This window comes from Mercenaria mercenaria, chromosome 5, assembly GCF_021730395.1.
Source record: "Mercenaria mercenaria strain notata chromosome 5, MADL_Memer_1, whole genome shotgun sequence".
NCBI classification, from domain to species: domain Eukaryota; kingdom Metazoa; phylum Mollusca; class Bivalvia; order Venerida; family Veneridae; genus Mercenaria; species Mercenaria mercenaria.
The window spans coordinates 39,729,952-39,748,485 of NC_069365.1; the positions used below are offsets into that span (position 1 = coordinate 39,729,952).

The 18,534-nt window shown below is 34.6% G+C and overlaps 1 protein-coding gene across 6 annotated transcripts in view; it reads left to right on the top strand.

The window, feature by feature from the left end:
• The first annotated feature begins 13,448 nt into the window (after positions 1 to 13,448).
• LOC123556951 (amyloid beta precursor protein binding family B member 2-like) overlaps positions 13,449 to 18,534 on the top strand; it is a 125,176-nt gene continuing 120,090 nt past the window's right edge. For 3 of the 6 annotated variants that reach the window (XM_053543271.1, XM_053543269.1, XM_053543268.1), the window contains exon 1: positions 13,540 to 13,598. The gene's annotated coding sequence lies outside the window, so the exon portion shown is untranslated. Of the gene's footprint in view, positions 13,599 to 18,534 lie in introns of all 6 variants that reach the window. The other 3 variants (XM_045348069.2, XM_045348068.2, XM_045348070.2) reach the window with 2 other exon arrangements.

Consider the following 18,534-nt stretch of genomic DNA (forward strand, 5'->3'; position numbering starts at 1 on the left):
TATACACTGAATACAGGGTGCGGTAACTAAAAGTGTGCAGGTATTTAATACCCGCACGCTAGTTACCGCACTGTTGGATAAGAAAGTATGCCAGCGTGTCTGGAACAGTAGACAGCGAGGTGTATTTTATTGATTTTCTGCTCTAGCATTGGTTTATTTTACCTGGGCTTTACACATTTGTAAAGCAAGGATTTTAAGTACTCACTGAACTGCTGTATATGGCAATGTCGAACACCTACAACTACCATATATGGATGGCTATGATACAAAACAGAAAGAACATTAAAACTCTCGGGTAAACGATTTATACTCGGGGGCTACGCCCCCTCGTACAAATCGTTTACCCTCGAGTTTCAATGCTCTTTCTATTACATAGACTCCCGCCAAAAATATTTACGTAATGAAATTGTCCCTGGTCACGTGATGTTTTAGCTTCTAACGTTTCAGATTAGCAAGTACTTTCTTTTGCGTACTTTTTACTCTTCCTGATTTGTTTTTTTTTTTCGACTCGTAAATACATGTATGGAATTTCTTTGTGTTAAGTGTGCAGTTACTCACTGGTGTAGTAAGTCGCTTGATGAAAACATCCGGATTTTAAATACAGACTCCAAGACAGATACTTCCAAATAGGTTACATTCTACCAATTCAATTTATTCATATTTACAGTAAAATATTCAGACCTCATTTTCAGCATTTTAGAGCATTTCAATGATATGAAACCCATATAAGGTCATTTAGTATGATATGTCTTCTTATCAAAAATAGAAAAATATTGACATGTTATGTTGTATATAAGAAACATAATCTGTTCTGAGAAACATCCTCCTTTAAAAATGCCCTCATGAAAACAGCAGTTTAGCAATTACGCGTAGGTAGACATTTTTTGCAAAGAACAAAACTTATTCCAGGAAATTCACAATGAAAATGGTCTAGATCTTTTCTCAATACAATAAGCAATTAAACTAAGCCAAAAATATAACTGTCACCTACTCATGTCACTCATTATACCAGATTTCATCCATAGCATGGAACTACATTTTGGACTACTTCACATGTAACACTGAGTAGTCACTTCCGGTTTGGTGTAATCCGTCCAAATAGCATGTACGGCACTTGCTTATATTAAAAAAAACACCACCAACAACAACTTTGGATTATGATAAAAATGTTAATACTTAGATTAGTACTTAAATAGTTAACTTTGCACCAAAAAATGACAGAATATATTTTTCTTATTGCATTATTAAACATTTGTAACATTATGCTTGTACAATACCCTTAAAAAGAATATTTTATATGCGCTAGAAGGAACCTTTTGGTAAGCTAAATCTTGTGAGATGGTAGATTTAGGAATTAGATTGTTTAAACTATATTATTGTTTCTTGTAGGTCTGTGTTGTATTTCACTAAAGATTGACTTAAAGATGCGTAAACTCACAATGGCATAGAGGCTATTTGTAATGTATAATTAGTGCAAGATGGCGGCGCCCATGTATTCGGATGCCTTTGACGATATTCTTGTATCCATTACCTGCTCAGTCAAGTGTGACATGTTCATCATAAATGTTCCTTCCCTTGAGAAGGAACAGTAAGAGGACGTTTCGGGACAGCGTGGTCACTTTTGACTGTCGCTGTCTCCTTCGCGTCCAAACTTATTCTGCATATTTCTGTTAGGAAATCCCCGATTAAAATCCATTGGGAACGTTTTATGGTACATGTACAAAATATTTGTAATGATTACATCTCTGATAATGAATTTATGTTGACATTAAAGCATAAATTTGCCTCGCTGACATTTTATGAATGTATATTTTGTGTTTTATTTCTGTAATTTAGTGTCATATCGGCAGTCTGCTGTTACTGAAACCGGTGTCAGGATAGATATCTCCTGTCACATCATATTTTCGAAGATTTAAGTTTTTTTTTAATTATGGATTAAATTCAACAAATATGAAGTTTCTACATGAATATTAATGTTTAATTTATCAAAGCAAGTAAGTCTGACCAGTATATTATAACTTTTTTGGATTTTTTAAAGTCTTCGTTTTCCTAACAGTAAAAGACAGATAAGGGTAAGGCTTAGAGGGATGACAATTATAAAATATCAGATCATAAAATAACAGTGTGGATAATCACGTGACCTGGAGAGTTCCTCCAACGAACATTGTCTTCTCGATTCAACCTAAAAAGTGGTAAGTTTCTATTTATCTATTTATATATCGATAAAAACAGTATGTCTACGGAATGTGCCGTTCCTTGTGCTTCCAGAATATATCTTTCTTTTGTCATGAATCCCTCTCGTTTTTTCCTGAAAGTCGAAAACGTGTATTTTCTGTCGTAAACGAATAGGATTCTTTGAACGAACTCGCTGTATTTTTCAGCTGTTTTGCTGGAAAGTGGCGTAGCTGACACACCAAATGTGTAAAACACTTTCTTCCGTTGAAACAAAACACGTCTGCATTCAAAGCCTGGGCGAAAAGTATATATATAAAGAGGAATTGCTGTAGAAACTTTTTGGATGCATACAACGAACATTTTCCTGAAGAGTTCTTTGAACGAACATTTTTATTATGTTGTTGTCCAGCTGCAAGCTGTTGCCAAATATTACAAAATATTCACATTAGATTGACGTTAAACGTTTCTGTAAGTTATGTTTGTTTTCCAGGGCCTTTGGAGGTTGCAGTGTTTTTGAACTGGTGGAAATCTGCTGCTTGCGCGTGCGTTAGTGTAGCACAGACATCTTAGTATGTTAGAATTTTTAGAATAATCCGTTTATTTTAAGATTAAGTTTAAAGATGATAAACATTTTTTGTATGCGTAGTATCGTGTTCAGTTGCGCAGCGTAATGCAGCCATGAAGATTGTAACAGATTTGATTCGAAGGTCATACTCCTAAAATTGGCATTTTCTCATCTAATGTCTTGCGTCGTAAGTTGAAAATAACGAACGCTTCACATCTTTCAACTACGTGTTATGTTAAATGTTTATGTGATGATATACTTTCCTTTCCAAGGCTCTATGCGTTTTGTCTGCAAATATTGTGGAAAGAATTTAAAGACTCAGTCCAGTCTTCATGAACACGAAGGAAGACATGTGGGCAGGAGAATGGGGAAAATGTTTTTAAACAAAACATCCTTGGATGAACACAGGTTTTTACAGATTATTCTATTTGATAACCCCAACGATATTCTGTTGACGTCACGTCGACGTGGTATTTAGCGCCAGAAATATAGGGCTTTGAATTTTGATCAAATATTTTGCTAAAAAATGTTTAAAGCGAAATGTCACATAGCATAACTGTCTTAATTAATGTACACACTGATTGAGTTGGTTGTAAGCTGTGCAGAAAAAAATGCCATCATTTGCGTCCTAATGGAACTATTTCGCAAGACGTATTAATTACCATTTCTGGTCCTGGCGTGTATAGACAAAGGAGCGTGACGACCTACCATTTGGCGCCATGCATACGCTAATGAACAGTTTTATCATATTTCATTTCAATTTAACAATAAAAGATATATTACAATCAAAATAAATTATAGAAAACCCGTGTTTGAACACTATTCGGGCGGTTATAAGTCGTACGAAATGGATGTCTGAATTTTAGTTTCCGACAAACATGTTTATGGTTTCGAAATTTGAAATATTTAAGACAAGTTTTTATACATGAAATCTAAATCAAGGATCATTTTTGTTAAAAGCAGCAAAAGCCGATATGTTTCCTATGAACATTATTCTAGAATATTTTGCAAAGCACAATTAACATTGGAAATGTTTCTATACTTATTAACAAATGAATACACTAGTCATGTCATAATTTACTTATTTTTATTTTCATTTTAGGTGAGGCTGGTACGTCCATCCACAACGTGTTATGTAATTTGTATAAATGGATGTTTGCATATTTTATGTTATTCTGTGTGATACTTACAATAGTATTTGTAAGGATTTTCATCTTATATGCCATGATTTTATCTAAAATTTAATAAATATTTACCGACACTAATTTTGATTTTGTATTTGTCTCTCCTGATATTCAAAACCTAGAGGAAGGGAGAGGCTTAGTCATGTAATCAAACTAGAGTTTTCACTGAATGTGATCAATACCACCACAAAACCTTAATAGGTAAGGCAAAGGCAAGGGCACGTATCCAAATGTCAGTATCTCATTAATTATATCAAATGCCAGCTGGAACAAAGCAAACAAATTTGTGTTTTCTTGGTGATCATGTTTCAATGCAATCTCTTGTAAGTAGTTAGAACCACAACTTATGGTTTTGTAAAACCAACCAACCGACAGGATATCCGGCCGACCGGCCAACCAAAGCTGTGACTCAAATATACCACCATGAGGGCATTAAAATGAAAAAAAGAGTCAATTCTTTATTATTAAATTTGTATGTTTCATTAAGTGGGTACAATAATATCAAGTTTCAAAAATAATTACAAAAATTATACTGGAATCGTTTATTATATTGGCTATTCCATGACAAACCTGTATTATTGACAAAACACCTTTCAAATCTGAAAATTTGCAGAAATTTGAAGAAACTATCTTCACTATTTCAAGACTTTTAATGTCACTCTTGTGACAAGTTATATATATAACTTACTACTAAACATCATGCATTTGAATATTTAGAAAGTTTTAAATTATTTTACTGAAACAAAATTTAGTCGTGTATTTTTGGTTTCATCACACTTTTGTATTCTCATGATACACGACAGCACAAATGACAATTATTTGTAAAATATGGTTGATTTTGATTCGCTTTGGATACCTTATTTACAATAAACTAGTTTTTAGTTTCAGCATGAACACAATAAAGACAATGCTTTTCCAGTATTTTCAATTATATATTATGCAATAATTATATTATGTCACTGATACAGGTTTTCGCATGTAATGGCCCCATATATCAATAATTTGCAAAACAAAGACAATAGAAAGCTTTACACAATATTATAATTTGTTTTGTCAACATGCCATAAAAATCTTAATAAAACCCCAGCTATTTTACACTTTAAATGAAACAAGAGCCACAAAAGGGCCAGTACCGCTTTTCTGGACTAAATGGAGTAAGCCTTTTTGCGCGGACACTTAAGAAAGCAAATGTTTTTAAGTACATGGCTACAGTACAGCAGATTCTACCGTCAAACGTCCAATTTCAAGACTTATATGACGAAAGGAAATACAGGTGACCATGTTGTGTACCATAGCTGTTTGACTAAATTCCATTAATTTCATCACAGGTCATCTTTAAGGAAAATTTATTAGAAAATCTGACTTGTAGATTGTTATCTCGATTTGACAATAATCGGCTTTCATCTATCATGACTCATTCTCTGGTTTAATTTCAATACAGATCACACACACACTGCAAACAATATTATAATTATTGTGAAAATCAATAAAAATCTGACTGGTAAAATGTCAATAAGGTTTGGAAAATAATGGGCTTTGCACCGTTAAAATGTAGTATGGTTTACAACAGTCATTGCAGTAAGATTGGTTTTCAGACACAAAACTTTCAACAGAAAACATCTAGCTGTTTTCATCAGGTAGATCAGTAAATGGTAATGTAAAGTCATTCAGCGAGGCACTATCATTGTTTTCAAACAAAACTCTTGCCGAAGTCTTTAGCTTCAGTCTCTTCTTTTGTGGCGAGACCCTGTAAAGTGGTGATCTGTAAGCACGCTTTAGTTTGGATTTAATTTTTGGGCCTTTTGGGCTTTTCGGGCTTTTCATCGGTGAACATGGATAGCTTGATAGTGCTGGTATTGTTCACACCTTTGACTTAAATACCACTGCGTGAGTGGAAGCTGTGTCTTTCTGCTTCTTTGGGCGACCGAGCCACAAATTTGTCTTTTTCTTTCAAATTCTGCAAGTAGACAAATATGCCATAATGACTTTATGGTGCGTTTGTGAGCTGTTTAGACCAGAATACATTAAGTCTTTTGAATGTCATAACAACAGGAGTCTTTTTTATATATCACATTAATTTGAAGAGGACAGATAAATCACCATTCAAAGAAAATTTCGTGTTTTCAACATAATCGACAAAGCGGACTCGAATATGCCATAGGAATCAAATATGACGATGGACTGACATAGGATTCATAATGTTACGATGGACTGACAAACTGACATAAGACACAGTCACGTAAGATAATCATTTTACCCGTAAATTGAAGTAGAAAAAGTGGAAACTCCACAGGCCGCCCACCACGACAAAAAATAAAAATGTTGCAAGCTCGGTTTGATTGAGCCTGTTCATGGACGGTAGTAGAAATGCATGCTACCGTCCACGCCCTCTAGGCCCGGGTTGAGCAGAACTCAACATTTACACATGCTAAAAGTACTAAAATCAGTTTAGAAACATCCGCTGATGTATTTATACGGCAATGCATATGGAACCTTCAATGATACACTCCCATGCATATGTTTTACCAATATGTCAACTAATAACGCGAATTATTTCTTGATATTTTTTCTCGTTCAAATATGCGGCCGATAAAGTTTTCCGAACATGTTACATTACCGTGTGCTTTTGAATCTCAGCCGCGGTATGTTGGATTTTAATCCACAAAGTGCTTCTTTAGATATTCTTCAGCAAATAGTAATAAGCAGTATTCAAAAAATAATCTTGCTTACTTGAAGATTTCTTTTGAACAACATCCAGGAGCAGGCGAAAGGGGTTTCTACAACGACGCTGCATGCAAAGTCAACAAATGGCCCTGAAAACAAACAACAACATAGCTGAATGCTTATAAAAACATTTAACGTCAATCTAATGTGAAAATGTTTTAATATCTGGCAACAGCTTGCAGCTGGACAACAGCATAATAGAAATGTTCGTTCAAAGAACTCTTCAGGAAAACGTTCGTTGTATGCATCCAAAAAGTTTCTACAGCAATTTCTTTTTATATATATACTTTTTGCCCAAGCTTAGCGTACCGACGTGTTTTGTTTCAACGGAGGAAAGTGCTTTTACACAATTAATGTGTCAGCTACGCCACATTCCAGCAAAACAGCTGAAAAATACAGCGAGTTCGTTCAAAGAATCCTCTTCGTTTACGACAGAAAATACACGTTTTCGACTTTCAGGAAAAGACGAGAGGGATTCATGACAAAAGAAAGATATATTCTGGAAGCACAAGGAACGGCACATTCCGTAGACATACTGTTTTTATCGATACATAAATAAATAAATAGAAACTTACCACTTTTTAGGTTGAATCGAGAAGAAAATGTTCGTTGGAGGAACTCTCCAGGTCACGTGATTAAGTCATCCCGATAAGACAAATGAGTAAGGTTAGGGCGCTTTTGTTTGCAAAAATCCGGTTTGGGTTTTAGGTTTTGGTTTGGATAAAAAATAATGACAAACTTAAACTGGTTTCTGTTAAAATGAGTTCTTGAACAAACAGGCGGTTTGTATGAACCAAAGAAGTATAAAATACATTTTTTATAGCTCTTTGTATGAACATAATGGCGAATCTAGAAAAACTGGTGATTAAATTTATTCTAAATGGAGATAAATGACAGATTTTGTATCTAAGAGCCAAACATATTAAATAACATGTACTACTATTACTACTCCTCATGTGCCGACACTATTTAACATGTGTATATAGCAAAAGACAGTTGAGTCACAGCCTTTTGCACTCAACAACATAAGCCATTAGACCAAATGAGTGAATACAAATGTTTGTTTTTGTTAAGTTTAATGTCAGACTGACAGAATTATAGGTCATATATCAACTTTCAATGCATTATTTAAGGCATGGGCGGGCAGCTAGGTTAAGCCACTGTTCTTTAAGTCAGCTGGATTACTTAAAAATCCACACATGAAAGAATTCTACACCCGAGCAAGGGTTTGAACACACAGCATTGAAGGACAACTATTTTTAAGTCAACTACCCTAACCATCCGGCCACAAAGACTAAGACTCAGATGTAATCATTTAACTGTATCCACTATCAAGCAGACTTTTTTTATTTCAATTTGCTGAAAATTAGAGATTAAGTGTTTTGTAACAGGGATAATTCCTTAACTGAAATCACTGCTGTTTCCTTGTTTAAGACACACCCAGCAAAGTTTGACAGTTGTGATATAGTTAATGTGCAAAAATAGATGATGTTATACTACTCAAGGTTCAAGCAAAGCATATATATTCTGATTCTGGTGCTGGACTGATTTAAGTAACCAGTTGTATTTTAGACCAGCGAGTGTATCTTACCTCACAAAAACTTGTTTAAACAAATATTAATTAAGATTCTTCAAAAAATGGTTGACATATTTAATCTCTGACATTGTTTCTGATGACACACTGTACATCCAAAATCTGGCAACAATGAGTTGGATGGCATGCAATGACACCCCTGACTTGATCAGATAATACTTGATACTTTGAACTTTTATGTCACTGTATTAAGGGGAACCTGAAACCATGGATATACATTATTAAACATAACTGATACGTATGCATATAATTATATGTATTTCAGTGAATTGAAATTTCTCTACACTACATGCAGTCACAGGAAAACACTGAAGCAATTACAAAGCAGAGACTGAAGCACTCATGAAGGCCATCTCAATGACTGAAGACTCGGCAGAAGAAAGCTCCTCAGTCGTCTTTCTCACAGATGCACTGTCTGTCGTGGAAGCTTTGATCAACAATAAAGCTCCGCGGCTAGCCAGGAGAATGCAGAGTCTGAGTATAACCTGCAAAGTAGCACTTCAGTGGATTCCATCCCTTTGTGGACTTGCAGGCAATAAAGAGGCAGACAAACTGGCTAAGCTAGGAGCTCAGTCAGAACAGACTGCGGAGCATATATTTCAGAGATGTAAAAGGCATGACCAGGAGCGAGCTGCGACTTGGCCGATAGACACCTCAATCCACCAGAAACTGTATACGGAGGCATTGGGGATCTGCGGCAAACCACAAGTTTCATCGGGGCTACTGGTCTGACAGAGTAGTCGCAAACGATAAGAAAAAGAAGAAGTGAAATGAAATGTTTTCATGTCATTGTACTATTTAGAGTAATATGAGCGGGAGTAGTTACTGATCTGTAGAAAGTAGGTATCATATTTGACCTGATCGGATTTGTTATATTTACATGCCACTTTGATAAGGCAGTAATCACATTTTGAATACCTGAACCATACCTTTACCTCCAGCAATTTGCATATATTTAGTAAAACGGAAATGAATTTTGTCACAACTGGTTAAACACTCACTTTCAGGTATTGTGACATGTGCATATAATAATACCTACCCTGAAAACATCAGTCAATTATTAAAAGTCTGAAAAAAATATTTGAAATCAGTAGCTGGTTAGTGTTTCTCTTTTGACTTTGAAAATGAGACAAAAGAATCTTGTATGGAACAGGAGTACAATGCATTATCAGTGGAAACAAAGTTGTGCAAACGTGTGTTCGAAATTAGCATTGTAATAGATTGTACAACATTTGACAACAAGGTACAGGATTAGCTTTTTTTTACAGACTTAATAGTCATTTTATTTTTGTTGTTGATAACTGCTTTGTCTATATTGAAATGGCTATTTCATGGGGACACGAATGTATGGAATTCAACTTTTGAAGATAAAAACGATGGTATTTTATCGGCTTGTTACAAATTAATTACACAACTATGAAATCCATAAAAATTAGTTCCCCACAAGTATTTATGACTTTTCAGTGTTTTTCGGCCATTTTTTCTGCATAAGTTAACAGGTCCTCTGTCAGTCAATTTATTTTCAATTAATATCTTGTCAGGGATAAAAAAAATAAAAATTTAGTTGGAAAATGAAATGTTCATTGATATGAATAGTTGTATGCCTGAAAAAAAATACTCATTTTGGCATTTTGCTCTTAAAATTTAAAACTGCATCTTTTAGTCAGGCTAGGGAACTGCTTTGCATATGTATTTATATACTAATGATGTTTATGTGCATATAAAGTTATGTCAATGTGCATAGGGCTTCTTGCTAGGACTTGAACCTAGAATTCTTACAAAAGTAAGTGTGTTCTTTACACTACAAGAAGTGATCCCTTGCTTAGCAACAGAGACATTAAAATTTTTATTTAAATACAAAATATTGCATATGTATGTTGTCCTTCAGAAACAGACACATTTACTATAAATTAAAACTTTATTCTATAACAGTAATTGGAAATTGGACTGTTGGAGGTCGAATACTCTTGGAACGAAATGAATGGAATATTCCGATGGTTAGAGAAACTGATGAAAAAGATGTATGCCAATCAAAGAGAATGTTTTTAGAAGTAATTATTGACAAATGAATTCGGCTGAGCATAAAAATTACCACGGGATTTCACCAGAAATGAAACAATTCTTAATTTTTTTTCTTTACCCGTTTCCATTTCGGTCCACACGGTCCGCCATTTTTTCTCGAACTGCAATAAATTTCGGATACAACAAACCGAACAAACCGCCTCCGGGGGCAGTTTGGTCGGTTTGACAAACCGGTTAGCGGTTTTTGAAAACAAACGACACAAACCTTTTCGAGATCAAAACCAGTTTTACAAAACAAATCGAAAGTTTGGCAAACCGGTTTGAAACCGAACTGAGTTTGTTACAAACAAAAGCGCCCTTAGTTCACAGTACTCTTTGTCTCAAACTGGTGCACAGAATCACAGGAAAGCAATCAAATTTCATGCAAAACATTAAAACACATATTCTGGTAAGGTTTTAAGTATTGTAAATCGATTAAGTACAAAAAATGATATTATTTTATAAATTTCAGGGGTGTCTGGTCTCAACTATTACTAGAAGTAGGAGCAGATGGTAAACTCTTCCACGCGTTTATACTACATATTACTGTACTACTGGTTTCGAGTGCGGGAGGTCGTGGGTTCGATTCTCGGCCGCGTCATACCAAAGACGTAAAAAATGGTACTAGCAGCTTCCTCGCTTGGCACTCAGCATTAAGGGGATAGTGCTAGGACAGGTCAGCCCGGTGTCAGTATAATGTGACTGGGTGGGGTATCATGCCACGTGTCTACGGCGTGATATTGCAGTGAGGCAGCACTATAAAGTTGGGCATTGTGCTCACTGCTACAAGTAGACACCGTCGTTTATATGACTGAAAAAAATGTTGAAAAAGACATTAAACCCGAACACACACACACACACACACACACACACACACACACTACTGGTTTCGCTAAGACAGATCAGTGGAACAGACTAGAGCAGATGGGAGGGTGCTGGGACAACCCGGACCATGGGACGAATTCCTAAATTGCCAGAAAATAGAGTTACAGGCAAACCAATTATATTTCGGTATCTGTTCAAGAATGGGTTCATTTATAAAAAAAATTGTGATACACTTTTATAGAAAACTCTTCAAAGGAACTGCCATTTTTATGCAATAAAGGAATTGAATCGCATCAAACATTTCACCAAGTTGTGAATTTTGTTATGAGAAAACGAAGAAAATATAAAATGAGTGTTAAATCCTTAGGCCCCACCTTCATCAAAGCAAGAACTTCTCTTATTATTCTGCCAAGGAATCAGACTACTTCATGTATTAATAGGTCCACAATTTGAACCTTATTAATAAATATTCACCATCTCCACCCAGACAACCAGTTAGAATCAATTGTATTTACTTCATATAATTTCGATTACACCAAAGCATTGTACCGGTATGTCCCACTTACGCTCCCTCTAAAGCCTTGGATGACCACATTATAATTATTGAGATTCAGGAATCAAATGCTTTGCTGATGGTCCAGAAATACCATGACTAACTTTATTGCATGGCTGTTCTTTTCAGAAGGGTGTTATTGTATTGTATTGTTAAAAACCTGCGCTACTTTTAGAAAGTTACAGGTTTCCCCAAGAACTCTTATTTAGAAATTAAAAAATAGTAACAAAGGGGGGTAATTATTTAATGATGTATCTGAATTAATCATTTGAAAAACTTTATCTATTTATGTAAGTCTTAGATAATCGATAAATTTATAATTATTATAATAAGAAAATGAAAATTAACAAGAAAAAAGTAGATAAAGGAGACTTGTGTTTTTGTATTGATAAACCGGTATAAAATTTACTACTCCTACCGGGTATGACTGAATAGCGAAATCTAGTAGATTTCGCGAAATCTAATCAAATTAGCAAAATCTAGACATAAAATGTAAACAAATGAATATTTTTTAAAAATCCTTTTAAGCTTTATTAAAAGTATAAATCTACGTGTGCATGTCAATTTCTAAGAAAAAATATTTATATTAAGGGTGGTTTTAAAGCGAAAAACTTATATGGGCCTTGATTTCGCCCGATTCTACATGCGCGGAAATCTCAAGTGACAGGTAAAATCAAGATATAAAATTTAAAGTGATGAATTTTCGTTTTAAACCTTTTTAGGCTTTTATTAAGATTATATTTTTAAGTTTGTATGTCAATTTTCAAGAAAAAATATTTATATATAATGTGGTTTTGAAACGAAAATCGTATACGGGTGTTGATTTCTCCAGATTCTATATGCGCAGACATTTCAAGTGACAAGTAAAATCAAGGCATACAATTTAAAGTGATGATTTTTTTTAAAAAAAAAGAACCCTTTAAAGGTTTTATTCAGAATATATTTCTTATTGTGCATGTCAATTTTCAAGAAAAAATATTTATATATAGTTTGTTTTTAAAACGAAAAATGTATACGGTTGTTGATTTCGCCAGATTTTATATGCGAAGAAATCTCAAGTGACGGGCAAAATCAAGACATAAAATCTAAAGTGATGAATACTTTTTAAAATCCTTTTAACCTTTTATTAAGAATATTTTCTTCGTGTGCATGTCAATTTTCAAGAAAAATATTACCAGGTTGCAAGATTTGCAGTCTATACTCTACGTGGCATTCATTGTGTCTGAACAAAGAGCTATAAAAATAATTTTTTTATACTTCTTTGGTCTGAAAGGGCGGATGGACCGTAATTAAACTTAAATAGATAGATAGACAGGTTGCAAGATTTGCTCTATACATAAAAGAGTTGAAATTGTGTAACATTAAAATGCATTACCTCTACGCCGTTTGTCTTTTTTAAAGACATTTCTTGTTTAACTTTGCACGCTTGCTGTAAACATCCAAAATGTTTAGAACGTTTGTTTAAAAATGGTGACTCGTAACAATCTTTACATTTATTTTTAGACTGCAGGAGAGTTTCTGGTACGAAAATGTCTATATGCACAACGTTGAAGTATGTACACCCTTTGGTACGCATCGTCCTATATTGATCTATCTATATGATCTTCTTATGTCGGCCACTCGCTTCGTCCTAGACCCAGTGTACGTGTTGCTGATCAGGAAACGTCGCTCGTTTGGTTAGCTTAATGTTTTATTAATCTTTTCTTCTTTTTAGATTCTTCTTTTTTTGCATTAGTTGAATAGGTAAATGGACATATTCACGGATTTAAAAAAGTCTCTCATCTAAAAATCTGTTAAAAAAAAATAAGAAGCCGTATTAATCTCGGTTGCTTGAGACTTCGTTCGAGATAGAGTCTGCACCGGAAGTGGCAGAACTGTCAATTAATTATTCAATTTGCAGGTAAATAATTGTGAATTGTAAGTTTTTCTTAAATACTTTGACCACTTTTGATCCGTCCTTGTATCTTAATTACCGTATTCCTGTAGCAGAATATTCCATTAAAGTCATCAGATCCCAATTTGTTACTTAAAGTCACTCTCAGCCCTTTTCATTTTTCACAAAATTGATTGACAGACACCTGCACGCAGTCATGTATCGGCAAGAGTCAGTAAATTCAAGGGAATAAGGTTAAAGATCTACATACTGAAAAGAAGCTTTTTCCATAGAAAATACGGACTTGCCCCGCCACATAGAAAAGTCCAGTAGCTAGACATTTTGATCCAAAGTCATAATAAATTTTCAACCCCAAGACGTTTTAACCCCAAATCCTTGGACATTATGACCCCATTCCAGGGTTCTCGGAAACGCAGAATTTGGAGTCACCGTATGCGCAATTTGTCCCGGTATACGTGTGTTAAATGAAGTTTGGGAGTCCCCGGACACAAGTTTCTGCAGTGGGATGCAATCTTTAACTCCGTAATTAATTGTTTTCAAACACCTGCGCATATACAAGGTTTGACTCTGAGCAATATTAGTTGGCGGAGTTACTCGCTTGTCATTGATAGCCGTGTAAAGTCAGCGTTGCCAGTTTGCATTACACTGCAAGCCATGATGGCACGTTTATTACAAATGCAGTCACATGTGATTATCTGCATGTTTGCATAGGTTACAAACTGATAGTGACTGTATAAAGTGTTTAAAGTAATATCAATTGCTTTCTCATGTACTAAAGTCAAATAACCTGGCAGAATTAAACTTAAAAGAACATTTCAGAAAAAGTTGTAATTAGTCCTATTTATAGTCTTAATTATAATTCTTTGAGTAATTTTAAGATGCTGTTGATGCCGTCTTACCATGATTATTTCTCTGCAAAATTTCTATTAGTTTCAAATTTTGTTACAATTCTGGGTCAGTATAGTCGAACTTATCTGACGTATAAAGTTTGTTTTATATTGTGACGGTCAGACTGTGCTGCAAAAGTCAGAAATTAAAAAGCAGCCACTCAGCGACAGTAAGCTTGTCTAGGGTCAGTAAACATTGTTTAGTATTGGTAAAAAGAAATAAAATGATGCAAGCGAATCCTCTGACTCTGCATGAGATCGATAGTGACATGTATGCAAAAATGTTTTAATGCAATGTTGTTATTAAACAACAGAGTATTACATTTCGCCTATTCTGTCTTTACCTTTTTAGCTCACTTTAGCTCTGTTTAGGTTAATTAAGTATTGTGATCACTAAATGTCACTGTCAGAACTTGTCTGTACAAAAGAGGCCAAAGTTTTGATGAAACGCTTAAGTCTACCTGTCGGTCTACTTAGGACTGCAACTTCTACAGTTTTGGGAGTCCCAGGACTGCAACTTAAAATTGCTAGTGAGAACCCTGCATTCTTTAATAAGAATGGTAGAATGGAAATCACTTGTTTGTATTATTATGCCATTAAATTTATATTGAGAAGGATGCGTTTTTTATTATCTCAACTTCTCAAAAAAAGTAGAGCTATTGCCTTGTGCGCCGTTGGTTAAAGTTTTTGATAAAGTCAAATATCTCTGTTACTATCAAAGCTATTGACTTCAAACTTAAAATAGTTATTTACCATCAAAGTCTACACCAGGAAAAACAACCCCATAACTCTGATTCTAATTTTAACTTAGAATTTTTTTGCTTAAATTTTTTGATAAAATCAAATATCTCTGTTACTATCAAATTTGACTTGAAACTTTAAATAGTTATTTACTATCAAAGTCTACACCAGTAGAAACAATCCCCATAACTCTTGTTTGAATTTTGACAGAGTTATGCCCCTTTTTAACTTAGAACTTTTTGGTTAATGTTTTATAAAGTTTTTACTGGCAAAGCTCTAATTCAGAGTCAAGCACCGAGAAAAGTCTAGCATACTGTCTTGCTAATATGAAATTAGGTGCTACCTAAATGGCAGAGTGCACTTGAGCATGTACAGTGCCCCATAAATATTTAAAGAAGTGGTGTTATTGCTATGGCAATATCTAATATTACAGATTCTTTATAGGAAGTTGATGTTCTATAACATAATAATTTGCATTAATGATAATCCATAATTCCTGAATGAAATATTAGTTTGTTATGAATCTTAGATTGCATTAAAATTAAAACTCAACATGTGAAAAATTCGGCAAATATTCTAAAAGAAAGAAGTGTGGTCCACTAAAGCACAAAGATTAATTGAAACGTGATTGTAAAATTTCTTTTATTTAATCATATAAGTTGTAATTGTTCAAAACATACTGTATTTACAATTTCACATAAGGGAATTATGGTCAGAGAAACCAAGCACTAATCATAAATGCTTCAAATTTAAGAGCTTGTCATGTGAAAAGTAATCCTAGAATCGGAGGCTAGGATTACAGTACCGTAATTGTAGCCACTGCCTTTTTAAAAACTATTGCACCCACAAGTTCCCTGCGGCTGGACATACAGCCGTTGTGTTTACTACCTGTCATGATTTGACCGTTATTTCTCATGTTTGAAATAATTTACATATGACAGTGATAACGCTTGCACACACCGGGAATCTGTCCTTGCAGATTTAGTTGTTTTCATTGCTAAGCCTGGCTCAATCCACTTCCGTTGGGTTAAAATGGCGTGAGTTCTACCTCGTCTCTGTTTTGATATCATCGGCAGATTCAGAATATTTTAAAGAAACATTTAAATCAAAAGCTGTGTGTTATTTGGTAAGTATAAATGTATGAGAAATAACGGTCAAATCACGGTGGGTAGTAAACACGACGGCTGTATGTCCAGCCGCAGGGTACTTTGCGATGATATATCGGTTTCAATGGGTTGAAATTCTAGAAAGTATAGTCTTGTGCGGACACATCATCTCATGATGGTGAACATTTGTGCCAAGTTATTTCAGAATCCCTTAATGCATAAAGAAGTTATGGCACGGAGACGAAAAATAGACCCTGTTTTACCTTTTTAAGTGTCACATTAAAGAGAAAAGGAAAAGAATAAGACAGGCATTAACTACATATTGCTGATGTTTGTGTGTAAAGTTTGAGAGAGGTACATGTAGGTGTAATAGTATTCAAGTAATTGCACGACCAAATTTATGAGGACACACATACAAACAGACTGAACAGACAGACCGCATGGTGACTCCTATATACCACCCTCCTTCAGACTTCGTTTGCGGGTTATAATTATGAAGAAATACTACAGGAGCATAGAAAAAGCTGCTATTTTATAGATAAGTCAGTTGCAGACAGGCACACAGTCTTTTTTACGAAAGTCGCAAACATTTGTACAGTACTCAAGCAAACATGCATACAGACAGGAAATCACACCGACTTCTTTCATTGAGGGTTACAAGTTGGAGATTTTAGCAATGGTTTTATTTTATTTTACCAAACTAGTATTGGTTCTTTATCCATGAAACAGTGAGATTTACATGTAGATCATTCTTCAAGCAAGAAAATATGTACTTTTGACGCCGACAGAGTACAATTTCTGGACAAAATCAGTGATCAATTGGGTTTTTTGCTGTAATCAGACTATTAAACACATTATATACAGGAACAAATCATGTTCAGCTTCCAATACTATTTAAATATACATACCATCAAAGCATATCAGTCACTTTAAAATGGTGTTTTTCAACTTTTAGCTGTCAGTTTAGTTTTGATTGGTCGCAACAGGAAGAGGGGGAATACAGTCGTTTATAGGGTGTGTTATTAGTATATCTGCATTTTCAGGTTAAACTATAGTATACACTCAGTGCATGCGTAAATCAAATAGTTAGGATTTAAACCAACAAAAATGGTCCCCAAAACATAGCTAAAGGTATATTGAATATTGGATTCAGTAGTGAGTGTGAAGCCAAGGCAAGCCAAGGGAGAAAAAAGAAGCAAAAACTTGAATATTGAATTGTAACTGAACTGCAAACAAATTCATGGGTGTTATGTACCCAATAAATATGTTATAAAACTGACTTCTGTTGTTTTCACATTCATAAATTTTCAGGAGTAATATTCATACATGTCATATGTCGCGGATTGTCCAGGATTGTCCCGAAAATCACATACTCGTCCCGGTGTCCCGGACAGTGTTGAAATGTCCCGGAAAATTAAAAATACAGAAAACAAAAATAACCCCCCAAAAAACTAGTTTTTTTGGCATATAAATTGTTGAATTTTAAAACACAATAAACAGTCCCCGGTGTCACATTGTTTATTCCTAATTATCCGATAATCAGTTTTATGCCCTCGAGTGGGACACATGTTGATTAGAGCTAGCTCCGATCACCACTCATATTGAACGTGCCCCGCGATCTTTTGGTGACACAGATTAATTTACAGTCAGCTATTTTGATGACCCTGATTATGAATTGGCAAAATTATGCAATCAATAACAGTTTTATGATAATTTAATATTAGGAACAATAGCCAAAAATTTCGTTGTTGTTAGCACGTGGGCGGTGAAGCTACATGTAGCCTTGATTGGGAGAAATGGCTGATAACGGTCAATTAAACGATAATTACTTTAAAAGGCTGTAATCTCACAAAATGTAGATTGATTGTCACACATATTCTAAATAAACCTTTTGACTATTGAATGCCTTTGCCGGCCGATCCTTGAAAATTGACCCAACCCGAAATATTTTATATCGATTTTATCTACACGATTTATTTCATTTCTTTGAGGATTTCATTTTATTAATGATTAGATAAACTTTTAAGCTTTAAAAAGATACCAGACAAGCTGGATTCTAAATCACAATGACCAGGTTAATTCTTCGTATATAGCAAGTCTCCTAATTCAGTTCACCTCGGGAACGCAACCAATTCACGTGCCGAACTATGACGTAAATTACCCAATTTACCTCCCTTAGAAAGCTAGACGACATTTGCAACAAATTATTCCTAAGCGAGGGAACA